This window comes from Schistocerca americana, chromosome 2 (assembly GCF_021461395.2).
Source record: "Schistocerca americana isolate TAMUIC-IGC-003095 chromosome 2, iqSchAmer2.1, whole genome shotgun sequence".
Lineage (NCBI taxonomy): Eukaryota > Metazoa > Arthropoda > Insecta > Orthoptera > Acrididae > Schistocerca > Schistocerca americana.
The window spans coordinates 1,130,581,845-1,130,595,213 of record NC_060120.1 but is presented as its reverse complement, the minus strand read 5'-3'; positions in this window follow the sequence as shown (position 1 = coordinate 1,130,595,213).

Here is a 13,369-nt window from a genome sequence, read left to right as displayed (position 1 = left end):
GGAATTAAATACGAAAGGCACAATGCCGACTTAAGTACAAGAAAACTGACTCTTCTTACTGTCTATGCTTTGAACCATTCCTGTGACACTAGTTATAGATTCCGATGCTTCACTTCAGGTTCACTGTATCCCTCTGACCTTCTTATTGACGATGAAACACTGAAATTGCATCGGAATTAAATACAAACGGCACAAAGCCGACTCAAGTATAAGAAAACTGACACTTCTTACTGTCTATGCTTTGAACCATTCCTGTGACACTAGTTATAGATTCCGATGCTTCACTTCAGGTTTACTGTATGCCTCTGACCTTCTTATTGACGATGAAACACAGAAATTGCATCGGAATTAAATACAAAAGGTACAATGCCGACTTAAGTACAAGAAAACTGACTCTTCTTACTGTCTATGTTTTGAACCATTCCTGTGACACTAGTTATATATTCCGATGCTTCGCTTCAGGTTTACCGTATCCCTCTGACCTTCGTATTGACGATGAAACACAGAAATTGCATCGGATTAAATATAAAGGGCACGATGCCGACTTAAGTACAAGAAAACTGACTCTTCTTACTGACTATGTTTTGAACCATTCCTGTGACACTAGTTATAGATTCCGATGCTTCACTTCAGCTTTACTGTATCCCTCTGACCTTCGTATTGACGATGAAGCACAGAAATTGCATCGGAATTAAATACAAAAGGCACAATGTTGACTTAAGTACAAGAAGACTGACTCTTCTAACAGTCTATGTTTTGAACCATTCCTGTGACACTAGTTATAGATTCCGATGCTTCACTTCAGCTTTACTGTATCCCCCTGACCTTCTTATTGACGATGAAATACAGAAATTGCATGGGAATTAAATTGAAAAGACACAATGCCGACTTAAGTACAAGAAAACTGACTCTTCTTACTGTCTATGCTTTGAACCATTCCTGTGACACTAGTTATAGATTCCGATGCTTCACTTCAGCTTTACTGTATCCCTCTGACCTTCTTATTGACGATGAAATACAGAAATTGCATCGGAATTAAATACAAAAGGCACAATGCCGACTTAAGTACAAGAAAACTGCCTCTTCTTACTGTCTATGTTTTGAACCATTCATGTGACACTAGTTATAGGTTCCGATGCTTCACTTCAGGTTTACTATATCCCTCTGACCTTCTTATTGACGATGAAACACAGAAATTGCATCGGAATTAAATACAAAAGGCACAATGCCGACATAAGTACAAGAAAACTGATTCTTCTTACTGTCTATGTTTTGAACAATTCCTGTGACACTAGTTATAGATTCCTATGCTTCACTTCAGGTTTACTGTATACCTCTGACCTTCTTATTGACGATGAAACACAGAAATTGCATCGGAATTAAATACAAAAGGCACAATGCCGACTTAAGTAAAAGAAAACTGACTCTTCTAACTGTCTACGTTTTGAACCATTCATATGACACTAGTTATAGATTCCGATGCTTCTCTGCAGGTTTACTGTATCCCTCTGACCTTCTTATTGACGATGAAATACAGAAATTGCATCGGAATTAAATACAAAATGCACAATGCCGACTTAAGTACAAGAAAACTGATCCTCTTACTGTCTATGTTTGAATCATTTCTGTGACACTAGTTATAGATTCCGATGCTTCACTTCAGGTTTACTGTATCCCTCTGACCTTCTTATTGACGATGAAACACAGAAATTGCATCGGAATTAAATACGATGCCGACTTAAGTACAAGAAAACTGACTCTTCTTACTGTCTATGCTTTGAACCATTCCTGTGACACTAGTATAGATTCCGATGCTTCACTTCAGGTTCACTGTATCCCTGTGACCTTCTTATTGACGATGAAACACTGAAATTGCATCGGAATTAAATACAAAAGGCACAAAGCCGACTTAAGCATAAGAAAACTGACTCTTCTAACTGTCTATGTTTTGAACCATTCCTGCGACACTAGTTATAGATTCCGATGCTTCACTTCAGCTTTACTGTATCCCTCAGTCCTTCTTATTGACGATGAAACACAGAAATTGCATCGGAATTAAATACAAAAGGCACAATGCCGACTTAAGTACAAGAAAACTGACTCTTCTTACTGTCTATGTTTTGAACCATTCCTGTGACACTAGTTATAGATTCCGATGCTTCACTTCAGGTTTACTGTATCCCTCTGGCCTTCTTATTGACGATGAAACACAGAAATTGCGTGGGAATTAAAAAGAAAAGGCACAATGCCGACTTAAGTACAAGAAAACTGACTCTTCTAACTATCTATGTTTTGAACCATTCCTGTGACACGAGTTATAGATTCCGGTGCTTCACTTCAGGTTTACTGTATCCCTCTGACCTTCTTATTGACGATGAAACACAGAAATTGCATCGGAATTAAATACAAAAGCACAATGCCGACATAAGTACAATAAAACTGACTCTTCTTACTGTCTATGTTTTGAACCATACCTGTGACACTAGTTATAGATTCCGATGCTTCACTTCAGGTTTACTGTATACCTCTGACCTTCTTATTACCGATGAAACACAGAAATTGCATCGGAGTTAATTACAAGAGGCACAATGTGAAATTTAGTACAAGAAAACTGACTCTTCTTACTATCTATGTTTTGAACCATTCATGTGACACTAGTTATAGATTCCGATGCTTCACTGCAGTTTTACTGTATCCCTCTGACCTTCTTATTGACGATGAAACACAGAAATTGCATCGGAATTAAATACGAAAGGCACAATGCCGACTTAAGTACAAGAAAACTGACTCTTCTCACTGCCTATGTTTTGAACAATGCCTGTGACTCTAGTTATAGATTCCAATGCTTCACTTCAGGGTTACAGTATCCCTCCGACCTTCTTATTGACGATGAAACACAGAAATTATATCGGAATTAAATACAAAACGCAGAATGCCAACTTAAGTACAAGAAAACTGACTCTTCTTACTGTCTATGTTTTGAACCATTCATGTGACACTCGTTATAGATTTCGATGCTTTTCTTCAGGTTTACTGTATCCCTCTGACCTTCTTATTGACGATGAAACACAGAAATTGCATCGGAATTAAATACGAAAGGCACAATGCCGACTTAAGTACAAGAAAACTGACTCTTTTTACTGTCTATGCTTTGAACCATTCCTGTGACACTAGTTATAGATTCCGATGCTTCACTTCTGGTTTACTGTATCCCTCTGACCATCTTATTGACGATGAAACACAGAAATTGCATCGGAATTAAATATAAAAGGCTCAATGCCGACTTAAGTACAAGAAAAACTGACTCTTCTTACTGTCTATGTTTTCAACCATTTCTGTGACACTATTTACAGATTCCGATGCTTCACTTCAGCTTTATTGTATCCCTCTGACCTTCTTATTGACGATGAAACACAGAAATTGCATCGGAATTAAAAACAAAAGGCACAATGCCGACTTAAGTACAAGAAAACTGACTACTCTTACTGTCTATGATTTGGACCATTCCTGTGACACCAGTTATAGATTCCGATGCATCACTTCAGGTTTACTGTATCCCTCTGACCTTCTTATTGACGATGAAACACAGAAATCGCATCGGAATTAAATACAAAAGGCACAATGTCGACTTAAGTACAAGAAAACTGACTCTTCTTACTGTCTATGTTTTGAACCATTCATGTGACACTAGTTATAGATTCCGATGCTACACTGCAGGTTTACTCTATCCCTCTGACCTTCTTATTGACGATGACACACAGAAACTTCTTCGAAATTAGATACAAAATGCACAATGCCGACTTAAGAACAGGTTAACTGTCTCTTCTTCCTGTCTATGTTTTGAACCATTCCTGTGACACTACTTATAGATTCCGATGCTTCACTTCAGGTTTACTGTATCCCTCTGACCTTCTAATTGACGATGAAACACAGAAATTGCATGGGAATTAAATAGAAAAGGCACAATGCCGCCTTAAGTAGAAGAAAACTGACACTTCTTACTGTCTATGTTTTGTACCATTCCTGTGGCACCAGTTATAGATTCCGATGCTTCACTTCAGGTTTAGTGTATAACTCTGACCTTCTTATTGACGATGAAACAGAAAATTCATCGGAATTAAATACAAAAGGCACAATGTCGACTTAAGTACAAGGAAACTGACTCTTCTTACTGTCTATGTTTTGAACCATACCTGTGACACTAGTTATAGATTCCGATGCTTTACTTCGGGTTTACTGTATACCTCTGACCTTCTTATTGACGATGAAACACAGAAATTGCATCGGAATTAAATGCAAAAGGCACAATGGCGACCTAAGTACAAGAAAACTGACTCTTCTTACTGTCTATGTTTTGAACCATTCATATGACACTAGTTATAGATTCCGATACTTCACTGCAGGTTTACTGTATCCCTCTGACCTTCTTATTGACGATGAAACACAGAAATTGCATCGGAATTAAATACAAAAGGCAAAATGCCGACTTAACTACAAGAAAACTGACTCTTCTTACTGTCTATGTTTTGAACAATTCCTGTGACACTAGTTACAGATTCCGATGCTTCGCTTCAGGTTTACTGTATCCCTCTGACATTTGTATTGACGATGAAACACAGAAATTGCATCGGAATTAAATACAAAAGGCACAATGTCGACATAAGTACAAGAAGACTGACTCTTCTCACTGTCTATGTTTTGAACCATTCCTGTGACGCTAGTTATAGATTCCGATGCTTCACTTCAGGTTTACTGTATCCCTCTGACCTTCTTATTGACGATGAAACACAGAAATTGCATGGAAATTAAATTGGAAAGGCACAATGCCGACTTCAGTGGAAGAAAACTGACTCTTCTTACTGTCTATGTTTTGAACCATTCCTGTGACACGAGGTATAGATTCCGATGCTTCACTTCAGGTTTTGCTGTATACCTCTGACCTTCTTATTGACGATGAAACACAGAAATGGCATCGGAAGTAAATACAAAAGGCACAATGCCGATTTAAGTACAAGAAAACTGACTCTTCTCACTGTCTATGTTTTGAACCATTCATGTGACACTAGTTATAGATTCCGATGCTTCACTGCAGGTTTACTGTATCCCTCTGACCTTCTTATTGACGATGAATCACAGAAATTGGATCGGAATTAAATACAAAAGGCACAATGCCGAGTTAAGTACAAGAAAACTGATCCTCTTACTGTCTATGTTTAAACCATTCCTGAGACACGAGTTATAGATTCCGATGCTTCACTTCAGGTTTACTGTATCCCTTTGACCTTCTTATTGACGATAAAACACAGAAATTGCATCGGAATTTAATACGAAAGGTAGAACGCCGACTTAAGTACAAGAAAACTGACTCTTCTTACTGCCTGTGATTTGAACCATTCCTGTGACACTAGTTGTAGATTCCGATGCTTCACTTCAGGTTCACTGTATCCCTCTGACCTTCTTATTGACGATGAAACACTGAAATTGCATCGGAATTAAATACAAAAGGCACAAAGCCGACTTAAGTATAAGAAAACTGACTCTTCTTACTGTCTATGTTTTGAATTATTCCTGTGACACTAGTTATAGATTCCGATGCTTCACTTCAGGTTTACTGTATGCCTCTGACCTTCTTATTGACGATGAAACACAGAAATTGCATCGGAATTAAAAACAAAAGGCACAATGCCGACTTAAGTACAAGAAAACAGACTCTTCTTACTGTCTATGTTTTGAACCATTCCTGAGACACTAGTTATGGATTCCGATGCTTCACTTCAGGTTTACTGTATCCCTCGGACCTTCTTATGGACGATGAAACACAGAAATTGCATCGGAATTAAATACAAAAGGCACAATGCCGACTTAAATACAAGGAAACAGACTCTTCTTACTGTCTATGTTTTGACCCATTCATGTGACACTCGTTATAGTTTCCGAAGCTTTACTTCAGGTTTACTGTATCCTTCTGACCTTCTTGATGACGATGAGACACAGAAATTGCTTCGGAATTAAATACAAAATGCACAATACCGACTTAAGTACAAGATAACTGATTCTTCTTCCTGGCTATGTTTTGAACCATTCCTGTGACACTAGTTATAGATTCCGATGCTTCACTTCAGGTTTACTGTATCCCTCTGACCTTCGTATTGACGATGAAACACAGAAATTGCATCGGAATTAATTATAAAAGGCACGATGCCGGCTTAAGTCCACGAAAACTGACTCTTCTTACTTTCTATGCTTTGAACCATTCCTGTGACACTAGTTATAGATTCCGATGCTTCACTTCAGGTTTACTGTATCATTCTGACCTTCTTATTGACGATAAAACACAGAAATTGCATCGGAATTAAATACAAAAGGCACATGCCGACTTAAGTACAAGAAAACTGACTCATTTTACAGTCTATGGTTTGAACCATTCATGTGACACTAGTTATAGATTCAGATGCTTCACTGCAGGTTTACTGTATCCCTCTGACCATCTAATTGACGATGAAACACAGAAATTGCATCGGAATTAAATACAAAAGGCACAATGCCGACTTAAGTAAAAGAAAACTGACTCTTCTAACTGTCTACGTTTTGAACCATTCATATGACACTAGTTATAGATTCCGATGCTTCTCTGCAGGTTTACTGTATCCCTCTGACCTTCTTATTGACGATGAAATACAGAAATTGCATCGGAATTAAATACAAAAGGCACAATGCCGACTTAAGTACAAGAAAACTGATCCTCTTACTGGCTATGTTTGAACCATTTCTGTGACACTAGTTATAGATTCCGATGCTTCACTTCAGGTTTACTGTATCCCTCTGACCTTCTTATTGACGATGAAACACAGAAATTGCATCGGAATTAAATACGATGCCGACTTAAGTACAAGAAAACTGACTCTTCTTACTGTCTATGCTTTGAACCATTCCTGTGACACTAGTATGGATTCCGATGCTTCACTTCAGGTTCACTGTATCCCTGTGACCTTCTTATTGACGATGAAACACTGAAATTGCATCGGAATTAAATACAAAAGGCACAAAGCCGACTTAAGCATAAGAAAACTGACTCTTCTTACTGTCTATGTTTTGAACCATTCCTGCGACACTAGTTATAGATTCCGATGCTTCACTTCAGCTTTACTGTATCCCTCAGTCCTTCTTATTGACGATGAAACACAGAAATTGCATCGGAATTAAATACAAAAGGCACAATGCCGACTTAAGTACAAGAAAACTGACTCTTCTTACTGTCTATGTTTTGAACCATTCCTGTGACACTAGTTATAGATTCCGATGCTTCACTTCAGGTTTACTGTATCCCTCTGGAATTCTTATTGACGATGAAAAACAGAAATTGCGTGGGAATTAAATAGAAAAGGCACAATGCCGACTTAAGTACAAGAAAACTGACTCTTCTAACTATCTATGTTTTGAACCATTCCTGTGACACGAGTTATAGATTCCGGTGCTTCACTTCAGGTTTACTGTATCCCTCTGACCTTCTTATTGACGATGAAACACAGAAATTGCATCGGAATTAAATACAAAAGCACAATGCCGACATAAGTACAATAAAACTGACTCTTCTTACTGTCTATGTTTTGAACCATACCTGTGACACTAGTTATAGATTCCGATGCTTCACTTCAGGTTTACTGTATACCTCTGACCTTCTTATTACCGATGAAACACAGAAATTGCATCGGAGTTAATTACAAAAGGCACAATGTGAAATTTAGTACAAGAAAACTGACTCTTCTTACTATCTATGTTTTGAACCATTCATGTGACACTAGTTATAGATTCCGATGCTTCACTGCAGTTTTACTGTATCCCTCTGACCTTCTTATTGACGATGAAACACAGAAATTGCATCGGAATTAAATACGAAAGGCACAATGCCGACTTAAGTACAAGAAAACTGACTCTTCTCACTGCCTATGTTTTGAACAATGCCTGTGACTCTAGTTATAGATTCCAATGCTTCACTTCAGGGTTACAGTATCCCTCCGACCTTCTTATTGACGATGAAACACAGAAATTATATCGGAATTAAAAACAAAACGCAGAATGCCAACTTAAGTACAAGAAAACTGACTCTTCTTACTGTCTATGTTTTGAACCAATTATGTGACACTCGTTATAGATTTCGATGCTTTTCTTCAGGTTTACTGTATCCCTCTGACCTTCTTATTGACGATGAAACACAGAAATTGCATCGGAATTAAATACGAAAGGCACAATGCCGACTTAAGTACAAGAAAACTGACTCTTCTTACTGTCTATGCTTTGAACCATTCCTGTGACACTAGTTATAGATTCCGATGCTTCACTTCTGGTTTACTGTATCCCTCTGACCATCTTATTGACGATGAAACACAGAAATTGCATCGGAATTAAATATAAAAGGCACAATGCCGACTTAAGTACAAGAAAAACTGACTCTTCTTACTGTCTATGTTTTCAACCATTTCTGTGACACTATTTACAGATTCCGATGCTTCACTTCAGCTTTACTGTATCCCTCTGACCTTCTTATTGACGATGAAACACAGAAATTGCATCGGAATTAAAAACAAAAGGCACAATGCCGACTTAAGTACAAGAAAACTGACTACTCTTACTGTCTATGATTTAGACCATTCCTGTGACACCAGTTATAGATTCCGATGCATCACTTCAGGTTTACTGTATCCCTCTGACCTTCTTATTGACGATGAAACACAGAAATCGCATCGGAATTAAATACAAAAGGCACAATGTCGACTTAAGTTCAAGAAAACTGACTCTTCTTACTGTCTATGTTTTGAACCATTCATGTGACACTAGTTATAGATTCCGATGCTACACTGCAGGTTTACTCTATCCCTCTGACCTTCTTATTGACGATGACACACAGAGACTTCTTCGAAATTAGATACAAAATGCACAATGCCGACTTAAGAACAAGTTAACTGTCTCTTCTTCCTGTCTATGTTTTGAACCATTCCTGTGACACTACTTATAGATTCCGATGCTTCACTTCAGGTTTACTGTATCCCTCTGACCTTCTTATTGACGATGAAACACAGAAATTGCATGGGAATTAAATAGAAAAGGCACAATGCCGCCTTAAGTAGAAGAAAACTGACACTTCTTACTGTCTATGTTTTGGACCATTCCTGTGGCACCAGTTATAGATTCCGATGCTTCACTTCAGGTTTAGTGTATAACTCTGACCTTCTTATTGACGATGAAACAGAAAATTCATCGGAATTAAATACAAAAGGCACAATGTCGACTTAAGTACAAGGAAACTGACTCTTCTTACTGTCTATGTTTTGAACCATACCTGTGACACTAGTTATAGATTCCGATGCTTTACTTCGGGTTTACTGTATACCTCTGACCTTCTTATTGACGATGAAACACAGAAATTGCATCGGAATTAAATACAAAAGGCACAATGGCGACCTAAGTACAAGAAAACTGACTCTTCTTACTGTCTATGTTTTGAACCATTCATATGACACTAGTTATAGATTCCGATACTTCACTGCAGGTTTACGGTATCCCTCTGACCTTCTTATTGACGATGAAACACAGAAATTGCATCGGAATTAAATACAAAAGGCACAATGCCGACTTAACTACAAGAAAACTGACTCTTCTTACTGTCTATGTTTTGAACAATTCCTGTGACACTAGTTATAGATTCCGATGCTTCACTTCAGGTTTACTGTATCCCTCTGGCCTTCTTAGTGACGATGAAACACAGATATTGCATCGGAATTAAATACGAAAGGCACAATGCCGACTTAAGTACAAGAAAACTGACTCTTCTTACGGTCTATGCTTTCAACCATTCCTGTGACACTAGTTATAGATTCCGGTGCTTCACTTCAGGTTCACTGTATCCCTCTGACCTTCTTATTGACGATGAAGCACTGAAATTGCATCGGAATTAAATACAAAAGGCACAAAGCCGACTTAAGCATAAGAAAACTGACTCTTCTTACTGTCTATGTTTTGAACCATTCCTGCGACACTAGTTATAGATTCCGATGCTTCACTTCAGCTTTACTGTATCCCTCAGTCCTTCTTATTGACGATGAAACACAGAAATTGCATCGGAATTAAATACAAAAGGCACAATGCCGACTTAAGTACAAGAAAACTGACTCTTCTTACTGTCTATGTTTTGAACCATTCCTGTGACACTAGTTATAGATTCCGATGCTTCACTTCAGGTTTACTGTATCCCTCTGGCCTTCTTATTGACGATGAAACACAGAAATTGCGTGGGAATTAAATAGAAAAGGCACAATGCCGACTTAAGTACAAGAAAACTGACTCTTCTAACTATCTATGTTTTGAACCATTCCTGTGACACGAGTTATAGATTCCGGTGCTTCACTTCAGGTTTACTGTATCCCTCTGACCTTCTTATTGACGATGAAACACAGAAATTGCATCGGAATTAAATACAAAAGCACAATGCCGACATAAGTACAATAAAACTGACTCTTCTTACTGTCTATGTTTTGAACCATACCTGTGACACTAGTTATAGATTCCGATGCTTCACTTCAGGTTTACTGTATACCTCTGACCTTCTTATTACCGATGAAACACAGAAATTGCATCGGAGTTAATTACAAAAGGCACAATGTGAAATTTAGTACAAGAAAACTGACTCTTCTTACTATCTATGTTTTGAACCATTCATGTGACACTAGTTATAGATTCCGATGCTTCACTGCAGTTTTACTGTATCCCTCTGACCTTCTTATTGACGATGAAACACAGAAATTGCATCGGAATTAAATACGAAAGGCACAATGCCGACTTAAGTACAAGAAAACTGACTCTTCTCACTGCCTATGTTTTGAACAATGCCTGTGACTCTAGTTATAGATTCCAATGCTTCACTTCAGGGTTACAGTATCCCTCCGACCTTCTTATTGACGATGAAACACAGAAATTATATCGGAATTAAAAACAAAACGCAGAATGCCAACTTAAGTACAAGAAAACTGACTCTTCTTACTGTCTATGTTTTGAACCAATTATGTGACACTCGTTATAGATTTCGATGCTTTTCTTCAGGTTTACTGTATCCCTCTGACCTTCTTATTGACGATGAAACACAGAAATTGCATCGGAATTAAATACGAAAGGCACAATGCCGACTTAAGTACAAGAAAACTGACTCTTCTTACTGTCTATGCTTTGAACCATTCCTGTGACACTAGTTATAGATTCCGATGCTTCACTTCTGGTTTACTGTATCCCTCTGACCATCTTATTGACGATGAAACACAGAAATTGCATCGGAATTAAATATAAAAGGCACAATGCCGACTTAAGTACAAGAAAAACTGACTCTTCTTACTGTCTATGTTTTCAACCATTTCTGTGACACTATTTACAGATTCCGATGCTTCACTTCAGCTTTACTGTATCCCTCTGACCTTCTTATTGACGATGAAACACAGAAATTGCATCGGAATTAAAAACAAAAGGCACAATGCCGACTTAAGTACAAGAAAACTGACTACTCTTACTGTCTATGATTTAGACCATTCCTGTGACACCAGTTATAGATTCCGATGCATCACTTCAGGTTTACTGTATCCCTCTGACCTTCTTATTGACGATGAAACACAGAAATCGCATCGGAATTAAATACAAAAGGCACAATGTCGACTTAAGTTCAAGAAAACTGACTCTTCTTACTGTCTATGTTTTGAACCATTCATGTGACACTAGTTATAGATTCCGATGCTACACTGCAGGTTTACTCTATCCCTCTGACCTTCTTATTGACGATGACACACAGAGACTTCTTCGAAATTAGATACAAAATGCACAATGCCGACTTAAGAACAAGTTAACTGTCTCTTCTTCCTGTCTATGTTTTGAACCATTCCTGTGACACTACTTATAGATTCCGATGCTTCACTTCAGGTTTACTGTATCCCTCTGACCTTCTTATTGACGATGAAACACAGAAATTGCATGGGAATTAAACAGAAAAGGCACAATGCCGCCTTAAGTAGAAGAAAACTGACACTTCTTACTGTCTATGTTTTGGACCATTCCTGTGGCACCAGTTATAGATTCCGATGCTTCACTTCAGGTTTAGTGTATAACTCTGACCTTCTTATTGACGATGAAACAGAAAATTCATCGGAATTAAATACAAAAGGCACAATGTCGACTTAAGTACAAGGAAACTGACTCTTCTTACTGTCTATGTTTTGAACCATACCTGTGACACTAGTTATAGATTCCGATGCTTTACTTCGGGTTTACTGTATACCTCTGACCTTCTTATTGACGATGAAACACAGAAATTGCATCGGAATTAAATACAAAAGGCACAATGGCGACCTAAGTACAAGAAAACTGACTCTTCTTACTGTCTATGTTTTGAACCATTCATATGACACTAGTTATAGATTCCGATACTTCACTGCAGGTTTACGGTATCCCTCTGACCTTCTTATTGACGATGAAACACAGAAATTGCATCGGAATTAAATACAAAAGGCACAATGCCGACTTAACTACAAGAAAACTGACTCTTCTTACTGTCTATGTTTTGAACAATTCCTGTGACACTAGTTATAGATTCCGATGCTTCACTTCAGGTTTACTGTATCCCTCTGGCCTTCTTAGTGACGATGAAACACAGATATTGCATCGGAATTAAATACGAAAGGCACAATGCCGACTTAAGTACAAGAAAACTGACTCTTCTTACGGTCTATGCTTTCAACCATTCCTGTGACACTAGTTATAGATTCCGGTGCTTCACTTCAGGTTCACTGTATCCCTCTGACCTTCTTATTGACGATGAAGCACTGAAATTGCATCGGAATTAAATACAAAAGGCACAAAGCCGACTTAAGTATAAGAAAACTGACTCTTCTTACTGTCTATGTTTTGAACCACTCCTGTGACACTAGTTATAGATTCCGATGCTTCACTTCAGGTTTACTGTATGCATCTGACCTTCTTATTGAGGATGAAACTCAGAAATTGCATCGGAATTAAATACAAAAGGCAAAATGCCGACTTAAGTACAAGAAAACTGACTCTACTTACTGTCTATGTTTTGAACCATTCCTGTGACACTAGTTACAGATTCCGATGCTTCGCTTCAGGTTTACTGTATCCCTCTGACATTTGTATTGACGATGAAACACAGAAATTGCATCGGAATTAAATACAAAAGGCACAATGTCGACATAAGTACAAGAAGACTGACTCTTCTCACTGTCTATGCTTTGAACCATTCCTGTGACGCTAGTTATAGATTCCGATGCTTCACTTCAGGTTTACTGTATCCCTCTGACCTTCTTATTGACGATGAAAC